This window comes from Orycteropus afer, unplaced genomic scaffold (genome assembly GCF_000298275.1).
Source record: "Orycteropus afer afer isolate SDZICR_OR568_19922 unplaced genomic scaffold, OryAfe1.0 scaffold00751, whole genome shotgun sequence".
Taxonomy (NCBI): domain Eukaryota; kingdom Metazoa; phylum Chordata; class Mammalia; order Tubulidentata; family Orycteropodidae; genus Orycteropus; species Orycteropus afer.
This window is the reverse complement of record NW_006922338.1, coordinates 28,104-35,362: the sequence shown is the minus strand read 5'-3', so window position 1 is coordinate 35,362 and position 7,259 is coordinate 28,104. Positions and strand designations below refer to the sequence as shown.

Sequence of the window (7,259 nt, the reverse complement as noted above, 5' to 3'; positions counted from 1 at the left end):
AACAAGAAGCCATTCAGAAATTTAATTTCGATACAGGATTCATTTTCTTTTCTGCTCGACGAGACACTGTGTTTTAAGTTTTCTGCTTTCTCTGACTGTTGCTTTCCTGAGTTGAGAGTGTTTCTTGTGACCAGCGCTTGGTCTGGTGACGTGGCCACAGAGTGTGTCAGCTGGAGGGCTGCTGGGTAGCCAGCAGTGCTTTGCTGCCTCCTTTAAACAACCCACACTGCACTGGGCCTTAAAAAGGGACAGTTCGCAGTCCCTTTCCTCTTCTTGTTTCGGCAGGATGGGTTTGTAATCAATTCCATGTTGCAGTGTGGCAGTGCGTGTGACACTTGGCGCGCTGCCATCGTTGGGAGAGTGGCTGCAACTGCTCCGCCCTGCAGTCGAGGTGCCAGAGCGGCTGGAGACGCTAAGCGGCCGCCGCGAGGCTGGAGCAGCGCGGCTCGTGTCCCGCTGACTGTTGTGCGCTGAGACTGAACTCGAAAGCATTTCAGCGTGTCCTGAAATTGTGTTCCTTGACAAGCTCCCCTGCCCCCAACTTTTAAGAAGGTGTGAACCAGTCTTACCTTACAGCTTTTACACAAACAGGTGGTGGGCTGGCCTTGGCTTGCAGACTGTATTGTGCTGCCCGCTGGTGGGGGGACTTCTGTGGTGCAGCGTGAAATGCTGACAGAGCGTCTGACTCGGGGAGTGTTGTTACCTGGGTTTTTTGTTTTTGGTGGGTGTTTGGAGGCTCCTGCCCATCCGTGGAATTCCCTTTTTTCCTAGTTGTCTCCATTCCTCTGGGCAGAGGAGTTGGTGTCGGTGGGGTGTGCGTCCAGGGTCTTTCCTGGCCTTCACTCATTTAAGCATCTGGCTGTGGGCAGACTCCTCCTAGTCCTGCCAGCGCAAGTGCAGGTATGGGAACAGGCTGTACTCTGGGCCGTTCCCCATTCAAGGCCCTGAGGAACCCTGGTTATTATCTCGGCTCCCCAACCTGGAAATATATTTTATTTCAGATGCATTTTTCACATGAACCCGGCTGCCATTGAGTCGACTCCGACTCATAGCGATCCATATTGGGTTTCTGAGGCGGTAAATCTTTGCAGAAGTAGATTGCCCAGTCTTCCTTTCACAATTTTTTTTTTCCCTTTTGGTTATTTTTTTATAGTTTTATGTCTTCATTGAGATTTCCTGTTTATTCATTATGAGCATATTTTCCTTTGTATCTGTGAGCACAGTTACAGTAGCTGCTTTACAGCCTTTGCTGTTTCCAACAGTTGGATCTTGGGTGCGTCTCCACTGTACTTCCTTTTGAGTATGGGTCACATGGTTCCAGTTCTTCGTGTATGTAATATTCTTTATCCTGGAGATGTGAATGGTGGACACTGCAATGTACCAGGTCTGTTACGTCCCCGTGCAGAGTGGGTACCAGGTCTGTTACGTCCCCGTGCAGAGTGGGTACCAGGTCTGTTACGTTCCCATGCAGGCTCCAAGCTCTGTGTCACCAAGGTGGGCAGCAGCCTGTTTGGGTGGTTTACCCCCAGCTGGGCTGCCTGCAGTGGGCCCGCACATGTCTGCTTCAGGCTCAGCCTGGGATGTGTGTCGAGTTTTGCAGGATTGCTCTTTTCTTTCTGGGATTCCCACTCTCAGGGTCAAGCCCTTGAGGACTCTACTTCTGGGGTCGTGATGTGGGTCGTGTGCTTTACTGGTTGTGTGTTAGTGACTTACGTCTCTGCTTGAATACTTTCTCTTAGAAACATCAGCACAAGGCCGGTCCCTTTGAGGTGGAGATTAACGATGTCCCAAATGTCCAGCTTTTCCAAACTGCTGGACCACTCCATCATCTCTGACACCAACTCCTCCTCCTCCCTCAATAATCTCCCTCCCGTCTTCAGTTTCTGTAGTTCACCATAACGTCTCACAGAACTCACAAACTCCCAACGAAACAGCTCACGTGATGGTGGTGGGGGCTGGGAGGCCGGCAGGCTGGCAAGTCCCAGGCGTGTGGGCAGGTCTGGAGGAGTCTCGGGAGCTGGTGAACCCAGGTCGGCGGGTCGGATGACGGCTGCTGTCCCAAGTCCAGGGGTGAGATGATGACGAACCAAATGCAGAACCGGAGCCAGAGAGTGGACTCCGCAGAGCGTTCACATACGCACCCTCCCGGCAGCTAAAGGTGGTGACTTGAGGTCCACCCTCCAGCAGGGTGGGACTCAAGATGTGCCCACACTACATAGGCCTAGAGACGAGGAGTTACAATACCTCACAGGATGGAGGACGACGGCTGGAGGGGACACAGCAAGCAATTCACTGCACTGCGGTCCCCTGCAGCAAGGTGTGAGGGGCCCTGACGGAAGGTAGGTGGTTGTGGCTCCAGGGCAAAAAGTACAGTCTTTTTTCTTTTTACTTTTATTGTGGTGAAAACATACACAACAAGACATTAGTCAGCTTAACAACTTCCCTGTTGACAGCTCAGGGACACAGATGACATTGTTCGTGTGCCACCATCATTGCTATCCTTTTCCATAATATTCCACCACCATTAGGATAAACTCAGTGCCCTGCACACGAAAAGCTTCCCCTTTCCCCCTCCCTCCTACCACTGTTGTTGCTGTTGCTGTTGTGTGCCGTCGAGTCGGCCCCGACTCAGTGACTCACAACCCTCCTTGGGTTGCCGAGGCAGTATCACTACGGAAGTGGATTGACCAACCTTCCTTCCGAGGAGTGGCTGATGGGTTTGAGCTGCCAGCCTTCTTGGTTATCAGTCAAGTGCCTTAGGCACTATTCTACCAGAGCTCCTTCCTACCACTAGTAACCACTAATAATATATAATATAATAATATATATAAAAAAGCATAAACCGTATCTAGAATTTTCCCTCCCTCCCCTTTCCATCCCTGGTAACCAACAAAGGAAATTTCCTTCCATATATAACCCTTTCCTTGACTTTTTACAACAGTGGACCTAATAGAATATTTGTCCTTCTGTAACTGACTTGTTTCACTCAGCATCATGTTCTCCAAGTTCAAGTTATACGGTGTTTTGCAGATTCTACGTTTTTCTTTAGGGTTGCATAGTATTCCATTGTGTGTATGTACCACAATTTGGTTATCCATTCCTCTGTTGATGGGCACCTAGGTTGTTTCCATCTCTTTGCTACTGTGAATAGTGCTGTGATGAATATGGGTGTGCATGTATCTGTTTGTGTCCTGGTTCTCACTTCTTTAGGATATATACCTAGTAATGGGATTGCTGCATCAAATGGTATGTTTACTTCCAACTTTTTAAGGAATCACCATACCGATTTCCACATTGGTTGTATCATTTCACGGTCCTACCAGAAGTGTATGAGAGTCCTAGTATCTACACATCCTTGCCAGCATTTGTTATTTTCCGTCTTGTTGAACTTGGCTATAATTGCTAGGGTGAGATGGTATCTCATTGTTGCTTTGATTTGCATCTATCTCTTTAATGGCTAATGTTCCAGTTATTAATGGATGTTTGCATTGGTTTCTACTCATTTTGAGTCATGCCACATCAGCCAATGGCAGTCCCAGAAGTTTTTCTCTATCCACACTGTTAAGGTCATCTCTACTCTGGGGAGTCAGCTCTTCCCAGTCAGATGTTGATTGCCTTCCAACCTGAGGGGCTCATCTTTTGCACTATATGGGACAGTGTCTCAGGGCTATTCATAAAGTTTTCCAGTAACATACAGACAGTGTTTCACTGCTGTTCATAAGGTTTTCACTGGCCAATTGTTTGAGAAGTGGGATAGCCTCTTCCTTCTTCTGAGTCTGTCTTAGTCTGGAAGCTCTGCTGAAACCTGCTCACCATGGGTAACCTGCTGGCATTTTGCAACACGGTGGCACAGCCTCCAGCCTCACAGCAACACGTAAGCCACCACAGACAAGCTAGTCTCCCATAGTTGTTCCTAACCCTCTGCACCCACTGACCTCAGGCCCTGGCCTTAAAATAGAGCTGCCCCCAAGCTGGACTGCATGAAGAAGAATGTGGTATCAGGTTTGGAGGAAGAATCGTTAACAACCTGCGATACGCTGATGACACAACCTCCTTGCTTGCTGAAAGTGAGGATGACTTGAAGCACTTACTGATGAAGATTGAAGAATACAGTCTGCAGTATGGATTACACCTCAATACAAAGAAAACAAAAGTCCTCACAACCGGGCCTATAAGCAGCATCACGATAAATAGAGAAAAGATTGAAGTTGTCAAAGATTTCACATTGCTTGGTTCTACCATTGACGCCAATGGACATTAGACGACATATACCAAAAAGCAAACTCATTGCCGTCAAGTTGGAGACGACTGATAGTGACCCCTCCTTGGGTTTCCGAGGCAGTATCACTACGGAAGTAGATTGCCCAACCTTTCTTCCGAGGAGTGGCTTGTGGGTTTGAACCACCAGCCTTCTGGTTAGCAGTCAAATGGCTTAGGCACTATGCCACCAGAGCTCCCAGATGACATATAGCATTGGGCAAATCGGCTGCAAAGGACCTCTTTCAAGTTCTGAGGAGCAAAGATGTCTCCTTGAGGACTAGTGTGCTCCTGACATAAGCCATGGTATTTTAAATTGCCTCCCACGCATGTGAGAGCTGAATAATGAATAAGGAAGACTGATGAGAAGTTGATGCTTTTGAATTATGGTGCTGGTGAAGAATGCTGAAAGTACCGTGGACTGCTAAAAGATCTAACAGATCTGTCCTGGAGGAAGTGCAGCTGGAATGCTCCTTGGAAGTGAGAATGGCCAGACTTTGCCTCACCTACTTTGGTCATATTGTTAGAAGGGACCATTCCCTGGAGAAGGATGTCATGCTTGGTAAGGTGGAGGGTCAACGAAAGAGGGGAAGGCCCTCAATGAGGTGGACTGACACAGTGGCTGCGGTGATGGGCTCAAGAATAGCAAGGATTGTGAAGCTGGTGCGAGACCGTACATATGTACATATGAATGTACGTGAGAATGTGCATAGGGTCGCTATGAATCTTTGTTCCATTTAATTTTCTGGGCTGAGCTCATTTTGTTTACCAGTTTTATCATATCTTTCATTGCTGTTGTTTTAGTATTTGCTGAATACTTATGGCTGTGTTCTTTTTTATTTTGATGTGAAGGTTTGTAATTTTTATTTGAGCATACCCTGTCATTTAGTTTCCTTCCCAAGTTTAGAACAGTGGGTTCTGTCTTGCAGTCGTCTTGACTTCCTCACTGTTTGGAAGTTCTGTACCTGCACTGTTTATTCCCTCTTTTTGGTTTGTAGTTGTTCTCATCTACCAATTGATGTTTCTGGTTCCCTGTTTCCAGTCTTGTAAGCTCATTTTCTTTGGAGACCAACTGTGTTGGTTTCTGGGTTATGTCTTCATGTATATTAATCATCAGTTGTTGTCTGCTGTTGTTGGTTCTCTGTTGGAAGGACTCCCTTTAGCATCCCTTAAAAGGTTGGTTTGGTTTTAACAAATTCCCTTAATTTCTGTTTATCTGGAAACGTCCTGATTTCACCCTCGTATTTGAGGGACAATTTTGCTGGATATATAATCCTTTTTCTTTTTTTTTAAATACAGAACGCCTCATGAATTTGTGTGTCCTCCTTGTGCAGAAGTCGTGTTAATCTCTGTATCTTTCTGATTTTAGTATATGTGCTGCTGAAGTGAGCACCTGGGTATATAATTATCAGTTAACAATTTTTTTCCTTCAGAGTTTAATATGTATCATCCCATTGCCTTTTTGCCTGTATGGTTTCTGCCAAGAAATTGGTTTAGCCTTATCAGTTGCTATTTGTAGGTAACTTCATTTTCCTCATGCTGTTTTCAGGATTTTCTTTGGTTTTGGTGAGTTTGATGATGGTATGTCTTGGTGATTTTCTTTTGGGATCTATCCTGTTTGGGGTTCATTGAACTTCTTGAATGGATACCTTTCATCATATTAGGGAAATTCTCTTCTAACAAATCTTTGACAATTTTCTCTGTGGTTTTATTTGTCTCTTCCTGTTCTGGAATTCTGATTATACATAGGTTGTTCTTCTTGATTGCATCCCACATGAATCTTAGGCTTTCTTCATTTTGTTTTGATATTTTTCTCCCTGATTGATCCCTTAACAAAGTAGTATTGAGGTATTTGTCCTCCATCTCATTAGTTCTGTCTTCCATTGATTCAATTCTATTCCTTTGCCCATTCAATGTGCTGTGTATTTCTGAAATCTTAGTATTAATCTTCTGGCTTTTTACTTGTTGTCTTTGTATCATTTCTAATTATTTTTTGTTTGTTTTGTCAGTTTGTTATTATATTGTTTCGCTAAATTGTTCTAGAATATTTTTCTGTGTTTTTTTTTAATTTTGTCAGTGTTTTCCTTGATCTGTCTGTCAAATCATTGACGGTACTTAGATAAGATTTTTTTTAATTCCTTATCAGGGAATTCCAATGCTGCTGCTTCCTTAGGATGTTTTCTGGGTCTGTATCCTGGTCCCTTGTTTATACTACTTTATCTTTCTTCTTTGCATGGACTGGGTTAGTCAGTTATCTCTGAGACATTGTGATGTTCTTGTATTTATGTTTAATTTATGGCTGTATGTTGGTGTGACTTGCCCAAGATTTTTTTTTTTCCCTTTGTTTTGATACATCTGAGTAAACAGGGTACCATGCTCACTAGTTGTTAGCACTTAGGTTCTCACCACCTGTCTCTGGTGGGTGTGACAGAGAATGAGAGTGTGTGTACAGATCTCTGTTAGGTGTTTGTAAGAGCAGTTGGGGGTGAGCTGAGCTGGTGTTAGCTGCCATCTATCATTGGGCAATTGGTGCAGAAGCAAGTGGTGGCCCTGCAGGAGGTACAGGTTGGTTTGGGTTGGGTGTGAATGGTTGCTGTCTCCCATTTTCTAGTCATTGGCCTCCATCATGGTTGCCTGTGCTGTCCTCAGCAAACGGAGCCTATTCTTAGGTTCCTGTCAAGGTTAGAATGCCACTTGCATATATTCAAAATGACCACACCACTTGCAAATACTCAAAGTGGGTGCACACTCAGGACAGCTGCCAGTCCACAGCTCTGTTTGTCTCCTTCTTTGCCGTCTTCCTTTATGATTGTCAGGCACCAGTACAGTCCTTAGGAGCTCTGGTATCTTAGTGCCTGAGGCACTTGACTGTTAACCAGAAGGCTGGTGGTTCAAACCCACCAGCCACTCCTCGGAAGGAAGGTTGGGCAATCTACTTCCATAGTGATACCACCTCAGAAATCTAAGGAGGGATCGCTATGAGTCAGGTCCGACTCAACGGC

At 45.4% G+C, this 7,259-nt stretch overlaps 1 non-coding gene across 1 annotated transcript; it reads right to left on the bottom strand.

Annotated features, from left to right (window-relative positions):
- Positions 1-5,546: 5,546 nt before the first annotated feature.
- Positions 5,547-5,650, bottom strand: LOC122151814. Its single transcript, XR_006164279.1, has one exon. It is a non-coding gene; the product is annotated as a U6 spliceosomal RNA (small nuclear RNA).
- Between the last annotated feature and the right edge of the window lie 1,609 nt (positions 5,651-7,259).